Source organism: Ambystoma mexicanum, chromosome 9 (genome assembly GCF_040938575.1).
Source record: "Ambystoma mexicanum isolate Mex_15411 chromosome 9, UKY_AmexF1_1, whole genome shotgun sequence".
Lineage (NCBI taxonomy): Eukaryota > Metazoa > Chordata > Amphibia > Caudata > Ambystomatidae > Ambystoma > Ambystoma mexicanum.
The window spans coordinates 1,308,713,537-1,308,732,631 of NC_090931.1; the positions used below are offsets into that span (position 1 = coordinate 1,308,713,537).

The window sequence follows — 19,095 nt, forward strand, 5'->3', positions numbered from 1 at the left end:
CCCCCAGCAATAGCTGCAGAACCTCTTTACCTTGAAACCGGTCTGACCCCACTAGTTTATCAAATGTAATTAGGCATAAAACCCTTATGATTCTCAATCAGTACCAACGACCAAGCTGTTCGGAATAATATAAGCCTAAGTGATTGTTTAGTTTGGAGCACAGACAGAAGTCTAGCTTGGTTAATTACATTATCCTAACGCCACACATTATGGGCTTTTCTAACTTGACCATAAACCCCCTGTCATTGTCTTCCACACACAAGATTCACATTTTTGACACATTTAAGAAGAAGCACCTAACTCGCAAAGTTAAGAACAAGGCTTTTACAGAAACATTTAAGGGCGGTTTTGCTGTTTCTGCAGCTCATTTTTAGTAATTACGTCGACTTGTCCTGTGTCTATAACAGAAGTGCTATGAAGCTTATAACAAGCCTCTGCTTTACCCAACGCTGTGGTGAACAGAATATCTTGGAAACAAAATGATGACTCAAGTTGCCAGCGTGGCAACCCGTCATTGGAAACCAACATGTACACCTTGTTTCTTTGTCCCTGGTATGTGAATCCCAATCAAAAATATGTAATTCCTCTTGTGAACACTTTGGGGCCCAGGCAGTGCAGTGTTGGTTATTATCATCTGTTGACAGCAATAGATTTTAGTTTGCTGGAGTATCGCCTTCCATGGGAAATGGTTCTGGAGTTTGAACTTTCCCTGGGGCGGTGTAAGGGTGTCGAAGAAGGATGCAGACACAAGGGTGGCATTTTGATTGGCAAATACTTTTATTTACTAAGAACACAAACCCTCACTATCCCCCTCTTCTAAGAGGGGGTTCCCTGCCTCAAACTAATACCAAAGGATCTGTCACAATGTCCATTGAAATCAAACTCCACCGTCCTGTGTCACAACCTACTTCTATCCCTTACACTACAATTAAAGCGTAAGTCAACAGAAAAGTTCCTTCTCCAGAAGAATTACTCCATTCTCCTGGTATTTGGGTTGTATTTCCAGAGAAGTTCTTTGCCAAAAAGGATATCATGGGTAATCACTCCCTTCCCCTGGCTTGTGATTCCAACAACAAACCTTTGCAGCTGTCAACTTTCGGAGCCACACCTGCTGCCTCTCCCGGCTGGGCTTAACCAAGTCTTCAGTGTTTCTTCTCGTCTTATACAATGTTGTATAGACTTAGCGATTCTTGATCTGGTGTCACAACTGATGTTAACGTTTCTGGTATGATAACACATTTCCTCAAGTTTCTCACAAAAATTCCTTGATGTTTTTTAATGAAATTTGTATTACAATTCGAGCAAAAATAAAACACACAGTATAATAATGAATGCTAAATTCCTAAGAGCATTTGTTAATTTGCGTTGCTCGTAGCACAACATGCATTCTTATTCCAGTAGAGCAGGAGTCTGCAACCAGCGGCTCGCCAGATGTTTTGGACTCCAATTCCCATGATCCCTACCATTGACTATACCGGCTAGGCCCGATGGGAGTAGAAGTCCACAACATCTGGAACGCCAAAGGTTGCAGACTCCTGCAGTAGAGGTATACCTTGATGTGCTATGATAGTTTATTTATATAGGACCTATACACAATGTGTTTCAAAGTGCTGTGGATCAATGTTTGTATTCTTTGAAAATGTACAAGTAGCCCGAGCAAACTGCACATTAATGTGGGTGTAGCGCTTCGTTCTTAAGGTTGCTGTAATAATGTCATCTTCAAGCGTTAACATGCACTTAGCATCTTTCCCAAATCCCTTGGCGGGAAATGCAATGTGCTACCCATTTGGTTCCAGAAGCATACACATCAATGTGCAGCATGGAGCGGGTTACAGTGTGAGACTCGCGAGCACAAGCCTGGTACTTATTCAGCATGACCCTCGCCATCTAAACAAGTCATGCTACTGTAAAGCACGTCCAAAGCTCTGCGATGAAAGGCCCGGCCCTGTCTGTGTAGTGCTGGAAGCTGCTCGCTCGCGCTGGGCAAGGACAGACTTTTTCCCTAATCGCCCACTCAATCGAATGCCACCAGGCGTCAGCTGACGCCTTTGTGTGGCCTTGAGAGCAGATTATCCGAAGCTCTTTTCAATTTGTTAACTTTTGCAGGGATCCTGAAAAGGCCACGAACTATAAAACATGCAAACAGAGGAAAGAGGCTGTCAAGCTACACTCATTAATTGGGTTTTCGGGCTCTCTTGGCACTGTTCTAGCGCTACAGATCTCGCTCTTGAAAAAGCAAAAGCATCCAATGTGCATTCTGACATGATAGGTTATTTATAACTTGCTTAACACCCAGAGGTTTATAAGCACAGACTCGGGGATCGAACCTGTGTTGCTCGGTGTCGTCTTGCTTCCAATGCGAGCACTGAGCTATCCTCCTTAGCTATCTCCCTCTGTTAACAAATATAAAGCTGGATTCAGATATTTGGCAACATTAATCTGAGGAGTGGTGTGTTTTCATTGATCAGGGTCTTACTTGTTGCACAATTGGAGATTCCATCACTTAATGCCATGGCAACTAAGCAGGATCACAGCAGAGTGGAGAGCAATTCCTTCAGCTGTCAGTCGCATGCACCACGCCTCTGCTGCACTGCTCTTTCATGACGGGAGTGTGCACGCGTGTGGTGTAGACTAAGACGAGGAGAGTCATCAAAGAGCTCTCCTATTCTGGACTCTTAGCATGCTACTCCAGAACACTGGCACAGCCCCTCTCGGTGGCCATATTTGTGTCGCGCCTAGAAACACGTGTACGGGCGCGTTATAAATGCCATATCGTATCCGTAGCCTCAGACAGCCTTATAGACAATTAGACACAATCCAGGCACTGGAGCCACGGGGTTCTGACACCAATGAAGACAGACTGACCTGGTTTCTTTACTGCACACAGCACCAGAGGCCCAATAGGATCCTTCATATCAATGTGTTCTACACAAATCGGGTTTGCTGGTTGGGCCAACTACCAACAAGCCGAGGGACAGGTTTCAGGCTCGTCTTGCTCTGCCACCTGAGCGAAAAATAAATATTCTACTTCACATGCCAACAATAGCAAACCTAGCTGTGGAGCAAGGAGCAGGGTTTTGGGTCATGGGATGATGCTGATGCCGAAATAGTGGCCGTAGCATGGAATGCTGCCATTAGAGCACCGCCAAGCCCTCTATTGATGATAGGGCCCACACATGTACCAGCCATCCAGGTGTGTCCCTTCACTCCCAGCCAAAGAAGCAGTCCACCTGCTGTGATGGGTCAGAAATGTGAGTTGGACAACTTGGTCAAGGTTTCTATCAACTAAAAAGGGTTTGATAAATAGCTCACTGTCCCTAACCTAACGAGGATTTTCCCTGCCTATCAAATGAACTAAAGGAAAACTCTAAAAAAAGGAATCTGTCCCCCACACTTGTACATATATAAAACTCATAAAGGAAATATATGGCCATTCAATTGTGACAGAAAAACAGCGAAGTTCAACATATACTTGTCAACTGTATATCCTTGTAACCTGGGTTGTCTCAACTCCCCGGATTCAAAGCAGGATTTTCACAAAAAAAGTTCAAATAAGCAAGTTCCACTTTGTAACCAAGTTGGGATCATAAAGTTCGTCTTGTTCCAAAAGTCTTTCACTTAGACTTTAACAAAAAGTTCAGTTAAAAAAAGTCTTTATCTCTCCAGTTATAGCAAAAGTTCAATACAACTTCTTCCTCTTGAAAAACAAAACACTTTTACAATTCTTCTGTATCAACAGCAATGTTTTGCCAAGATGTTTCCACAACAATTCATGAAACACTCTAGTAACGTTGCCTCTTGTTCCTCACAACCTTCAACCACAATATTGTACTTCAAGGATTTTTCCCTGGTCCACTCACCTGTCAAGACTAAATGCTCATAACACTACTACAAGTACTCTGTGGTGGATTTTTAAACCTTTTAGAAAACAGTCTTTAACTTTTCAAAAACATCAAAATTCACAACTTCTTCTGGGAAAACGTGAGAGGCATTGGTGCTGTTTATTCCACTGTTGTTTTTACCACATGAAATGCAGGTTACACGTCTCTCCTCCTTGATGCTCTCTATCAGGAGGGTGTCCCTCCTGCCACTCTTGTTTTCCCACTCTTACATCAAATAATTGCTGACAATGTTTCTTTAGCACAGTTGCCTTTCTTTGGCTTTGGCAGTAATTGTTGATGTCTTGTTCATCTATTGCCTCTTCCTCACTCTGGCAACAATGATTATAATCCCTCTGTAACACTATTCTCTGTTTGTTTAGTAAATGTGATCTATTTGCTCTTTGAAGCATTACCCCCTCTTTACTTTGGCAATGGTGGTTGTAATTGGCTGGCTTCAATATTGCCCCTTCTTTACTTTGGCAATGGGGTTTATATTTAGCCTGCTTAAGTATTGCCCACTCTTTGTCTTGGCAATAGTATTGGCTCAGATAGCGTTCATTTCTTGTCTAACAAGTTCTGCTTATGCCAACGTGACTTCCTTCTATTAGTTCGGTATTCAAAAGTACTTTCATTGGTCAGCGGTCGATCACAGAGCGTACCGGGATTACCCGTCAATGGTAAACACACCACTGTCTGCAAACGCGTCCGTCCAATTCGCCACCACGCTTGGTTCTGCTTCTTCTGCTGCCTTTCACAAGGCAGCCTGCTTTGGGATTCCTGCGGCCCGCACTGACCGTGAAAGGAGCTTCATTTGCTCCCAGCGCACTCCTGTGCTCACTTGCCAATGGGACACAGTGCTCAATTTGGAAAGCCTCTCTCTCCAGGGTGCGAAAGCTTGCTACCATGCCGCCTCCTGCTGTGCAGACTATGCATTCAAGGCCCTCTGCTTCGGAGACCCTCTCAGGACGACATCAACATTAACAATAGCGGCGGCTTCGGCGTCTCCCTCCATTGTTTCCCAAGATCAGGATCAGGTAGTGGCTGCCTTCCCCGAGCCACCTCGGAGGAAACTTTAGGCAGGGATTTTGTTAGGATTCCATAGGATTTATCACACTGCCAACATCAAAACTGGGCTAATCAATAAACCAACCAACACAGTTAAAATCATATGGCAGGCTTGCTTTCTCCAGTAAAGAACACATGTTATACTGAAAGATCACCACATTTCTAGCATCAAGTTCATAATGCTGCTGAAAAGTAATACATAGATCTGTAAAAAGAAATGTTTTACCACTGGGATCTGGAGTAGGACAGATGAAGTTTGGATTTTGTTTAATATGTTTTTTGATTATTATTTTTGTGCAGGCTAATCTTTCCTGGTTGATGACAGCTAACCTGTCTTTCTGCCAGTGGTGTGGGACCCAGCCGTACTGAATAATCTTTCCTGCAAACCACTAATTTGAAAACCGCTGAGAATGTCCACACACTGTGACTTGCCTTGGATGCACTGTTTTCTTTATTTGCCAGCATAGCACTGGACTTCCAATTTGCCTGTTAAGTTATCCACATGTCATAATACCTTGGTTCTGTCTCAAACACTGAGGCCTCGCCTACCCCTCAGTGACATAACCACAAATCATGACCCAGGTAGTAAGTTCCCAAAGGATCCTGCACTTGTACCAGAGGCAACACATACTGATGGTTTGGTTTATTCTTATTGTTGCACTGTCCCAAATAGGCTGATGCTGGACATGAGTCGGCTCCAATGGCTCTGTGTTCTTGTGCAAGTATGTGTCCACTCAGCACAAGTCCATCTGCGTACTGCCTACTCCAGAACTGGATTCCAGCCTGACCGGAATTGTGTCCGACTGCACTTAAGATGGGGGTCCACAAAGATGTCTAGTAATGCTCCTCATTGTATCCTACAAGAACAATGCATGTAACCCTCTGTGTATTTGCCAGATGTTCTGACACCATGGCTTCTAGCTGTGAGATGTAATCTTCTGCTATTTTGCACCACTTGACTGTGTGATGGCGCATGCTGTGCTGTCCATTAAGAATGCCAGTGTTGGGAAGGAGGGACTCTCGCCCCAGGCCACCCAGCGCTTTCGGATGAGGCAGATACCTGGGTCTGTGCAGTAGGGGCTCGCAGAGAGTACAGGGGGTGTGGTGGTAGGGACCATTATGCAGGGAGGATAGTGTATTGTTCTACACTGGTATACATTGGGCACCAAACTCCATCTTGAATAAACAGTAGTCATCTTACAATCGGGGTCTAACTTTGTGCTGAAGTTGGGACCGCAGGCCCCAAGGCCCACATGGGGAAGTAGGTGAGTAGGTGATTGCACACAGGAATAGGTTGTAGCGCGGGCACTGGAGAGAAAGGCCAGAGCTGCAGAAATTCCTAAGCCTCCTATTTTGTCCTGTTGCCAGTGTTCGTATCCCAGAAAGAATGCGCCCTGGAAGGCCACAAGGGGGTTGAAAGCTCTCTGTGAACAGCGATCCCACACAAAGGAAGGCACAAGCCTTCGATCCTTCACAACCAAGCTCCAAGTGAGGGCACTTACAGGCCCCCATCCCAAGACGCCCAGCATTCCAAGGTACTGGTCAAACCCAGACCACTGACCATAAAACTGTTAAACTCCCAATTGATCCGGAAAGATCTGAAACCAGGGATTAGTTGCATTCACCATAGGTTATGTCATGTGTGCGGCGAGGTGCGGGGTGGGATGAAACCACATAGCTAATACGAGGGTGGGGATCCTTGGTGGGGCACCAACGTGTCTGGAATCAAGCCATAATTCGTCGGAAGCGATTACCTCGAACTACCCCCTTAGCCCTTATCTGCAGTACCATTTGAACGTTAGGATAGAGATAGACTAGTATTTTTTTTCTGAACATAATTGTCAATCGAGGCGTGAAGAAGAGCCCACGTGGAAGAAGATGGACAGAAGAGGCTGGACCCAATGGCCTGGCATCCCCTATGGAGCAGTTATCTATGTATAAGGTCTCAACCAACCAGCCATGTGAATTTGAACATTATGTAATTGCATCACTGATGACGATATGTGCCTTTATAATCCCTTGTTTGTGCCAAATTCGTTGGAACGTTCCATGGCAGCAGAGTGCTTTGCTGGCGCACCTTCTATTTTTGTGGAAATAAAACCTTGTTCTCCTTGCAAGAGGTGGATGGGGCCTTTTACCCTAGTGGATTGTATTTTGTCTGGTGTGAGCGTTGAGGGGGTTTTCTACACCAGGCTCTGCCAGTCTGTGCTTGCTTAAATGATAGCCACATTTCCCTGATGAGAAGAATGCCAGCTTTTGCTTAAATTGTTAAGCATTGTTCAGCTCCTCAAGAAACATCCTCAACATGTCTGTATTGCCTATGTAATATGCCAGGATGGCTTGCTACTGTCTGCAAAGGTGAGTTAAAATGTGGATTGTCAAGTTCAAGCAAGTTGCAGCCTCATGGATCCGTTGACTTTCGGGGTACATTTTACTGCCATCAAAGATCATTGCGGGCATTGCTAAACTTACAAGAGCAGATTAAATGTAAGCATATCAGCCACCCACTGGCCAGCTGCTGAAAGGCTCCTATAGAGCATTTTAGGACCTGTTCATCATCGGATTTTAAGACATTGGTCCAAACACTGTACTGTATATATTTGATGTTTCAAGAGCTAGCCTGGCAAATGCAATGCTTATATTGGTTTCAGAACATACTCAACTGGCTCCTGGGATCATAATGTAGGAACTTGCTCATACACATTTTGCACTTGGGAGCAGGAGTGACGAGTCGACACTAGCTTCCAGCAAAGTAATGCATCTACCATCAACTGCACATAGGAAACCCTTTTTTTGCCATGGAGCTGTTGGCAGTAATGCATTCCTAGGGTTCATTTCATGTTCCTTCAAATACGGTTCTTGATGGTACTTTGGCAAACTTACAGGACTTTTTCATTGCTATCCATTTCAATGCAACATAAAACTGGGAGCCCCAGCTGCTGCCACAACACTGATGCATCAAGTCCTTCTCAGATTCACGGCTGCTGGTGCTGTGATGGGTCATGACATATTGTGTGACCTTCCAGCCTCTTCATTTTTGCTTCTGCTGATGGCACTACTACTGGCAGCAGATTTGTCCATTGTCAATTACCTGTTGTCATATTTGACTTATGTGCCCAAATAGGATGTTTTTCTTCCCCTATTGAAGCAGCATTTGAAGGAATGTTGAAAAATGGGAAAGGACCACATTCAGTACGGCATTTTTGATCCTATGCATCGTATTGTCTACCTTGAAAAGTGGGTCACAAATGGAAAATGTTGTCTGAGGTCAACATGTGCTGCCAGTCCTGCTTTTCAATCTCGTATTGCAGTGGAATTACCCATTTGCCACTTGAGGAGCTGCATTGGATGCCACCATCTGGCTGCTGCCATCCCTTAAAGCTCATTTGATGTCAAATAAAATGTTTGCGCTCCTTGTACGAATTAGCCCCGACCTGCTTCCCTGTTGCCGCAGCTGCCCGCCCCGAGCCCTGATTGTCCCAAGTAACCCTTTTGAGAACAACCGCCAGGGCAATCCTTGCCTGAGCAGCCCCCATCAAAGGGCCCCACGACAACGGGCAGCTCCTGAGGAAACCGCTCCAGTCCGTGTTTGCCTTTGTTCACCTGAGAAACATAAAGCCTATCGTAGTCTACCTGCAGGGAAAGATACGATAAGTGTGGTCCGGGCAGGGAGTACAGTGCAAGCTTCTTTCTGCTTCTTTAGGTGCGAGAGTGGCTGTTGGCACCTCGACAGGCATTTCTTCTCCCTTCAGGTGTTCTTCCAGGATTACTAGCAGCACTGAGTGCAGGTTGGCCAGTGAACGCTTGCCCCTCCATGAGAGTGGGAAGTGCAAGTAAGCTTGTTGGCCACAAACCCAGTAGTAATCCATCACTGATGCCGTTCCTTTCGTCATATCAGGGATCACAAGAGTGTGGTTGCACTGTGTGTTTTTGCCACCAGGAACTGTTCCTTCATTGAGTCTATGGCTCTATGTATTCGCACTGGCTTCTTCATTGTTGCAATCCGTGTCAGCCTTCGAATCTGCTGGGACCATATATGCGCACACATAGTCTCTATTTGGGATATTGCTTCTCCGCTGTACTCGATCAGTCCATCTGCCTGGCACGTCACTGTGGTGCCCTGCCATTTGTCATTGTCATTTGAGTAACCTCCCAAGGAAAAATATGGTCCTTGTAGCCACTGGCTTCATTTTGTGTTGCCATTGCATAATGCTGGGTAAAGATCAATGCTCCTCAACTGCACGCTGTGTGCCTGGAATGTGCACTTTATCACCTATAGTGCAAGATGTACCAGGCATTGTGCCTCTGTAATTGGGACTGGATGTGGAACTAAAACCTTAGGAGCCCCTGATGTGTGCGGGATAAGTGCACACACGTAACAGCTTACATTGATTATATTATTTCCTGCAATGCGCATATCAGCGTACCATCTATTCAATGTTTGTAAATGCTGGATGTCAGAAATAGTGCAAAAGCCCAACCTCTATATAAATCATACAACATTCATACTTCCCGTTTCATTCGTCTAAGAAAACTTGTAGGGGTGGCTGGCAAAAAGTGAGCCATTTTGTAGTTCCTTTTTTATACACATTACATGGCAGGTAATCCTATGTCTTCCTAAATTCCTTGGATCAAAATTGGCCTTAAGTTTCAATATCGCTTGGTTTCCTTTCTTTGGATCAATACTAGACTCCGCTCACCATCGGGCAAATAAAAAGTAATTGAACTTGACCGCCCGTTAATCTCCTGTTGACTTCAGTCACAATGGAAAAGGAGAATTCCATACTCCCATAGCTTGCCGGTTTGAAGACCATGTGAGACAGCTGGGACCTGGGAAGAATGCCTTTGAAGTGAGAAACACACCTCAGCCCTCGGCGGATAGTGTTCTGCAAAATCTGGACTCTCCTACTGGAAGCCCTGCTTACAGTGCGTTCCCCTCATCAAACACATTCACACCGCAATGAACTGCTAGTTCCAGAGTGACTGCCACCGTCCAGAATGAAAACACAGGCCCCTGTTATTCCCTAGTCTTACCACACAGGTGATCTGCAATCTTAAAGCACTCTATTATTGCCTATCCTGGGTGCAGGAGGAGTCCAGACTTCAATAATCACGAGCTGGTCATCATTAATTTACCCAATCTTCTCAAAAACAACGACGTGATGTTCCTTGTGTTCAGATCAGGCTTCTGCCAGCACTCGTTCATCCACAAGGCAGTTTTTGTGCAGCAGTGATGATTGGAGAGAGAGTTCTAAAGAATGATGTTAGAGATGCACATTTGCATGGTGCAGGCCCTTAAGCCTATGGCGGTGTTCCCCGCTGCTTTCTATACAACCTGATGGATACATTTTCACCTATCACTGGAGGCATCCATGATAAGATCCAAATGGCCTGTGCTGGATTGCATAGTCTAGGATCTGGATAGCTCTGGTGATGACTTTCCTTCCAGGCGTCTGATCAGCATAGCCACCACCTACTAGATATCCGCCAACCAGCTTCGATTTCAGCCCTGCAGAACGTGGGAGCGCTTCATTGCAAAACTGGGGTTTGGGCCACAAACACGTGCATAATCTTTTATATTGTGGCAGTAACCACTGTTTGTGTCTCCCCGCACAGAAGGTTCTAGGCAGATCAGCAGATTATGACCCTACGTGTAGACGCTTGCATGCTGACTTGAGCCGAGTAGGATAAAGAGGAGAGCGTGCATATTATGGCACAGCTGATTAATGCTCAAAAGGCAAGTATTTTTACTAGATGTGTGATTGTGTGATGGGCTAGAGATGTGATCAATCTATCCCTTGAAGCATGGAGGCTTGTTAAGGAATGGATATGCCCCCCCAAATACAACCCCATAGGTTTTCAGTGTGGACAGTGTCATGGGATGGCGTAGAACAAAAGGGGAGTGCCAGAGTGAGGCCAATTAACATTTTGGGCAGGATGTAACAAGGGGGCACACTGAGGAAGCCTGCCAGTGTTTCCTTACATATGCAAAAGAAATAGAGTGAAAAAGCAGAGCTGCTTTGCTGCAAGCCCGAAATTCCCATTGAAAAAAGGGAATATGTCACCTCTAAAATGATGCCGGTCTGATGCTATTTTTCCCTGTTTTCACCAAACGGTTTCGATCAAAAAGACCCTGTCAGGCCCAGCCATATTCACATTGTGCTCCATCAGAAAAGAGCATTATTCCTGACTGACAGGCTGTGCCAGCCAAACCTGAGAAAATCAACAAAAGCTTTCCTTCAGCTACACGGGAAATGCTTAAATTGTGCTACAAAATGCCAAAAATCACAGCTTGAAAAGAAAATCAGAGCTTTCTGTGCACTTGTCAATTCCAGGAGACCTTTGCCTTGTACAGACTGTTGTGTACAAGAAACTAACTATGGCTGCAAAACAATGTGGGAATCTAGATAGAAAAACCGGATTTGCAAGTAAAATGCAACTTTCAGTCACCACATGTTAAATGTACTTTTGCAAAATAAAGGAAAATATCTGTTTTAAAAGGGCATGTTGGATAAGGTCTTGCCCTTATCTAGCAATGTAAAGGGGATTGTGATGTGAAAATACCATTGCTGGCCACAAGGTTTTGGCATTGTTAAGATGGCCGCCAGCCACCGCCTCGTATGTCTTTTTTGGTAGACTACTTCCATTTCGGCTACATCTCTATGATTGGCTGCTGGCCCCGTTGTATTGGCTAATCCGACGCCGGCAAGGCGTCAGCCGGCCCATCGCCCAAAGGACTTCGACCAAAGGACTACCGCCTGTCCTGTGCCGACCTGGCCATCCTGCACCAGTCTACCTTCCTAGCGTAGAGGAGAGGGAGCTCTAACCCACTGCAGGAGCAGTGTCCCGTCCCCACAACTGCCTCAGGACATGAGGTAAGCCTGTGGGCTGTTTATTTGCTGGCTTATACTCCGGCATCCACTTTGCTACGATTGAGCAGGTTCCGACACCGTATTGCGACGCCTGGCGCAGTGTTCATCCTGCTTCACCCCCACCTCTTACATATTACTGAAGTGAGTTGCCTGCATGCTACCCAGTAGAGGCATCCATTGCTGGCCACGAGGTTTTGGCATTGTTAAGATGGCCGCCAGCCTCTGCCTCATATGTCTTTTTTGGTAGCCTACTTCCATTTCTGCTACATCCCCATGATTTGCTGCTGGCCCCGTTGTATTGGCCAATCCGACACTGGCAAGGCGTCAGCCGGCCCATCGCCTGAAGGATATCGACCAAAGGACTACCGTCTGTCCTGTGCCTGTCCGTTGCCATACGGATGACTGCCAGAACCCCTGGCCAACTCGTTATGAGTACACTGCATTGACTATTACTTCTGCACCCGTGTACTTCACATTACACTCTACATCATTCCTGTGTCAAACTGCTTCAGCACCTCGCCCTGTACTGTTCCTGCTTCACTGTGTTTAGATTGTCATCTTGCAGCTTACTATTGCCTAAGTGCCTACATTTTGCACCTCCTGCACCACTTCTGTTCCCTGTATAACTCAAGATACTGTGCTGTTCATAATGTCTTGCGACCGCGTGCGATGTGCGCCATGACTTCTTGTTTAACCGTGCATCCCCTTTCCATTACGGCTGATGCAGGCGCTCCTTGGCTTGAGCACAATTGCTACTTGCATACAATGCTACCAGCGATTCTGGTTTTTCGCTCCTCGGCTTGAGCACAATTGCTACTTGCATACAATGCTACCAGCGATTCTGGTTTTTCGCATGCTAGACTGCTCACGCATTATTTGATCTCTATGTGCATGTTCCCTAGATATAGTAGACTTTTTCTGTGCCTATCTGACAAAGCTCGTTACTACATAGCCTTCTGAGGCACAGTACCGTCTGTCAATACTGCTTATTCTAGGTATTTGGCTTTTATCGTACAACGTGGGGTCGTCCTATTGCTGTTCTTTGTCCTAGTACTGCTTGTTATCACCTATGCGTAGTTACACATCGACTGTTTGATTGCACTATAGGTAATATTAGAGTCACCCTCCCTGCATGGTTTTGATGCCTATCGGCGCATTATTTGTTGTGTTCGCTTTGTTGCTTAAACACACCACACTGCCCTTGATTTTATACCTAGCTAATTGCTCTTAAGTAGGCGATCTGTACCTAACTACAGTGATCACTTGGAACTACACTGAGTCAGCATTAAGTCGATCTGTTCTGTCTGTCAAAATGCCCCAGACCTTTGCTCCTTCATCACTCCAGACCTTCAGCACATGTAAATCATTACTGCAGCCCACCCTGCTGACCACACAACGCTCTATAACACACCTCCTGCTCCTCTTATGGGTTCTTTCTGTGACACCTCACAACATCTTTACCCCTCATACCTCTACAACACAGCACGTTCCACAACACGCACTAGCTACCACTACACCTTACCTGTTCTACTTAAAGTCTTATGCCAACATGACTCATCATAATCCCTACCTGAATGCACCTGCCCTTTGGATAAAACACTTTGCCTCCAAACCTACCCTTAATCAACCATGCTCCACCCAGGCTAGAAACCCGAGGCTTAGTTCATGGCACCACTATGAAACACACAACCAGACCCCGATATCAAACTGCAAAGTCCCCCCAGCTAATCGCCCTCCCTCCCTTCTTGCACGAAACCAGAGACTTGGTACGAGGCTCTACCAAGCCACCTGCAATACTCTCTCCCCCTCCAATAGCCTACTGTCCACACATACAGCCGCTCCACCCACTACCTCCATACAGACCTCACCTACATACTTAAGTCTACCTTGCAGCACTGTGACTAGAAACTACAGACTAGCTTTAAGACCTCACTTCACCCACCGACAGCCTTATAACCCTCCTAACCAATCACTAAAATCTAGCCTCAACCTTGCCACTGCATTGCCGGCCTTCATACATAAAAACTAAGATCGGGGTAGTCCCTTAGAGCATAGAGTGGATTGGGACTAGTGAAAGGTATATATTTCTGGGTAAACCAACAGTATCCACTATGCTAATATAAAACGTTTTTTGATGAATTCAGTTGACTTAATTTGTTGTGTATCCTAAACAGCGGATGTCACAATTATTCTATGGCACTATATTTTTCTGAAGACATTCCTTTTTGTTAAAGCAATTTATTGTGCACTTTTCAAAGCTACATTTTAAAGAGAAACATATAAAAAAATAAACAAACAGTCATAAATGATGCATGATTATAAAACAGAAATAGATTTGAAAGAGACATTGACTCAATCATATGGAAAAGGTTTGAAAAACAAGTAAAAAATTGTAAAAAAGGTTTAGAAACAAAAAAAGGAAAGTTTCTTTAGAGAAAACCAAATCTTGCGAGCAGGTGAATGCAAACAGTCAATGAGCAAATAGATATGAATAATAAATAAACACATCAAGGAAAAAACAGGAAAAGACTGGTGCGGCCCAAATTTACTATTACAGATTGCCGCTGTTTGGTAAATGCAGGTCTGCCAGTATTACAAATTCCGCTGTTTGGTAAATGCAGGTCTGCCGACGTGTTCATGTTTGGAAGAAAGAACACCTAACATATACACTAACGTGTTCGTGTTTAGAAGAAAGCCTAACATATACACTTTGAACTTAAATTAGGATTGGCTTCAAAAATAAGTTAAAAAAGATGAGGTCTTTCTATCCATGATGGAGATAAACATCCATATCACGTTTCGGATATGCCCCCTGCTGGGCAGATAGATTATACTGAAGCCTTCCTCACGGCAGGAACAGGGAAAGATTGAAAGCCGACTTGACCCTGTGTGAAGGCAGACAGAAAAAAAGTTGAAAAAAAGAATTTAAGGAATGTTTTCAGATGTTGGGGCATGTGTATGAATCTAAAAGTTTTTTTGGATTGCAACAACAAATAGAAACCTAGTGGGAGCAATGTCCTTACCCTAATTGTGGGCAGGGACTGGATCAAGGACCCACTTAGGCTGGGGTTAAAATCTTCCACTGGTGAGAGGGGTGCATCATGGAACCCAGGGTCCCCTGGGTGCAACCACCCGCTGTCTTAGGATCAGTTCTGGGATGGGATAGAGAAAGATCTATCAGGGCTCTAGAACCAATAGTATTTAGCTCATTCGTCTCTAGGAGAGTTAATTAATTATTTGTCTCCTACCTCCTATGAAGGGAGTCGTATTTCAGATACTACTTCTTGGTAGGTCCTCAGGTAACTTGAATGCGGGTGTGGCGTTGGATCCAGCTGTACTTGCTACAGTACAGGGAATAAGAAAGACAAAGAAGGGAGCAAGGTTGGTGTTATATTGTCCTCAAACACCAATTTAGACAAGCATTGTTGCGTTGTATATCATGAATATCAGTAACGGTCTGATACTTGCCTTTGTTATTCAGCAACCATGAAGATGCGTGAGAACCACGTAAACGCAGCACAGCCTCACAGTGCCTCTAGGTGGGTTTGCTATGGGCAGTGCATATGCTGCTCGGCGTCTTAGTGCTGAGTCATGAATACAATACGAGACGCTGCTGTCGGTGCAGCGGGTGTGTCTCGCAGAGCACGAGTTTGATTGGTCAAGGCAACATTTCCAGGTTGCCCCAGTGTATACGCACAGTGATTGGATCAGTGAGATGTCTGTTCCTAGTGCTAGGGAGGTGTGTCCCTCCTGCACTGGATCTGATTGAACAGACGCTCGCTGATGGTGTTAAAGCATTTGTGTGCAAACATATGAATAATCGCGGGTGAATGAAGCCGACTTGAAGGAAGCCGACTTAAGATACCTCTTTACACATTCTTCACCTACCGTCAGACCACGGGGTGAGCTAGGCATAATTGTTTGGTATACATTGAATTTATTTGAATTAAAGGAATTTACGCGCATGCGCGCTTCATGTTCAATTGATTAGCCAGCTTTAAGAGGGTGCCTGGTGTTCATTTTGCTAGAGGGGTATGACCCTGCATCACAGAATCTGATTGGTCAAAGGCTGGCAGACGATGTTTCATTTTGTTCATGAATGAAATTGGTCGTAAGTGTGTAAAGCTAATATGAAAAACACTTGTTTTCCGCTTACACATCTGCCTAATTTGTATAGCCGCTCCTACCATGCAAAAGAACAAGACATATGGACCTTGTGCACTGAATGTTATGTTCAGTGTAGATGTCTTGGTTGATTTGTGCATGATGATAGTTAGAGAGCCATGTTCATTGAAGCAGTGCAATTACTTGTATGTTGCGGACTCTTGTGCTTCAAATTAGGGGCAATAATTCTTCATTTAATCCGTGCATATGACTAGAGAGTCTATGGAACCATATTGCTTCTTTGTGCTGGGGACTGCGTAATGTATTTGCAGATTCCTTAACTACATCTATGATCCACCATTTAATATCATTAGGAGTATGGTGGTTTTCCAAGAAATGATTTACAAGAGGTGCCGATGTATTTTTGCATCTGATACGGGATCGGTGCTCAGAGATTCTGATGTTCACCGATCGGCTTTTCTGGCCAACATACTGCAGGCCACACGGACATTCGATGCAATAGATTGCTTGTTTTGTTTTGCAATTTGTCATTGAGTTGAGGTGCCAAGTCTTTGTCCCAATGTTGAAACTTTTCATTTTGCAAGGAAATTGGCACACTGAACAGGAGCCGCAAGGAAAATGTCCAACAGTTATCCTGAGGTCCCAAAGTCCTGTTCTCGGAGCTGGTTTTTTGGATTTTGAATGTACGAGGGTGTCACGTATGTTTTTTGCTCTTTTAAAAGCAAAACGTGGCGTTGGGGAGTCCGGTAGACTCAGTTTTACAATGGGCCAATATTTGCAAATTAGTTTCTTGATTTGAAATGTGTGGGAACCATGTGTGATCACACAGGTCATTTTGTCGGGATCAGAGTGTTCCCGAGTGATGTGTGACAACAAAATATCTCTGTCCGTGAACCTTGCTCTTTTCTTAGCGTTTGAGACAAGTTTTTTGGGGTAGCCTCTTTCCAATAAACGATTGGCAAGGTCCTCAGATTGTTGGTAAAAATCCACAAGATTGGTACAGTTCCTTCTCACTCAGAGGAACTGGCCATATGGTACATTTTCTCTCAGATGGCGTGGATGGTTGCTTGAGAAGAGCAAGAAAGTGTTCCGAGCAGTGGTTTTGCAATACAGGCAGCATTTCAAGATTCCGTCCTAATGTCTGATTTTGAGGTCAAGTAAGCTGATTTCTTTGTTGCTGCATTCCATAGTAAACTGGATGTTATTGTCGATGTTGTTCAACCAGCTGAGAAAGAGGTCGAGGTTGTTTTCTGAACCACTCCAGATAAACACGATATCATCAATGTACTGTTTCCAATAAGGATTCTTGTCACACAGGATGTTTTTTGACTCAAAGGTGGACATGAACAAAATCGCAAGACTGGGGCGAAGGTTGCGCCCATCGCTGTTCCCTTGGTCTATACATATAATTGGCCGTTAAACTCGAAGAAGTTCTTGCGTAAGGCCAAAGTCATTAGTTCCAGGATGAAATTGTGAGGTTCCCTATTTTGTTGATCGTGATGAATAAGTGTTTGATGTATACATTCAACGGCCTGATCTTGAGGAATACTTGTATACAATGATTTGATATCCATTGTCACAAGTCTTTGTATCTGGGGATCGAAGAGAAGATTTTCAAATATTTGGATAGTGTGTGTAGTATCTCGTAAATAAGTTGCCGTTTTCACGCTTAAAGGTTTTAGAAAAACATCAATAAATTGCATTGCCGGCCAACAAAATCGCGCCAGCCCTACTGGCTACCAGCACCTCTAACGTTAAGGACATTAAGTTCAAAGGCGCCCTCATCAATGCTCGATCCCTCCCTGCTCATGCCTTAGAGATCACTGACTTCATCACTACCGAAAATGTAGTCTTCCTTGCTATTACAGAGACTTGGTTGCACACAGCAGCGGGTCCTGCCTTATCCCTTGCCATCGCTGACAATGATTCCATCATCAGGTGTGACAGGGACACCACTCACACCAAGGGTGGAGGACTAGCCTTTATCTTCAAGCGTTCACTTGAATTCAGAGCCATCCCTAACCTGTAGATCCCATCTGCTGAGCTACTCTCTATTAAACTCCCTATCTCTCCCAACCAAACTGCAACTGTGTACCTCATTTACAGACCACCAGGCCCTATTTCTACAGTTACGGAAGACATTTCCTCTATCCTTGCCACTAATACTAAACCCAATTCTCAAATCCTTTTACTTGGCGATTTTAACCTTGGGTACAAGGATGTGAATGACACCAAAGCTTCTGATTTAGCAAGCATGCTAACCATCTTCAGTCTTACCCAACATGTCAACAAGCCCATTCACAATAAAGGTTGCACTCTCGACTGGATTGCTGACCAAAATTGCTCAACCAATCTGAGGGACTCTTAGATAAAATCTCTACGCTACAAGCCAAAATCAACACAAAAAAGAGCAATCTCTCTGATTCCCCAATTAATTCTCCATCTTACAACCTCACAAAGCCTAAACATTCCTTCAAACCTTTCAACTTCACGCCTCTTGCTACCTGGGAAGTTGAAAATATCATTAAGAAGCTTAAACCCTCCAACTGTCAAGGTGATGCATGCCCGGCTCCCATCATTAAGGAAGCTGCGCATGATCTTGCACCCTTCATCACCACCCTCATAAATGCTTCATTCAAAACTGGTATTGTACCGGATAACCTCAAGGACGCTTGGGTTATCCCACTAATCAAAAACCCACACTCGACCCGTACAACCCTTCTAACTATTGGCCTATCACTATGGTGCCCTTCCTTCTAAAAATCCTGGACAGGACGGCCTACTTACAAATCCAGGACTACCTCGAATCAAACAAATTACCAGGCCTAAGACATTCAGGATTCTGGCCTAGACACGGGACAGAGACAGCCTTGATCGATCTAAAAACCCAAAGTGAGGATCTGAAAGACAAGGGCAAGATGGCACTTCTACATCTTCTTGATCTTTCAGCTGCCTTTGATTTGGTTGATCCTCCCATTCTCTGTCACCACCTTAAAACAACTGCCCACTTCTCTGATGCTGCCACAGCATGGATGAGCTCCTTCCTGGCTAACAGAACCATGAGGGTGTTCTCCCCGTCTGCTTCCGCTGAGCCAGCCCCAGTCATGTGTGATGTCCCACAAGGATCCTGTGTATCCCCAACACTATACAAC

At 44.8% G+C, this 19,095-nt stretch overlaps 1 protein-coding gene across 1 annotated transcript in view; it reads left to right on the forward strand.

The window, feature by feature from the left end:
- Positions 1 to 19,095, forward strand: part of ADCY5 (adenylate cyclase 5) — a 1,747,191-nt gene that overhangs the window by 1,137,466 nt on the left and 590,630 nt on the right. The gene's annotated exons all lie outside the window — the stretch shown is intronic.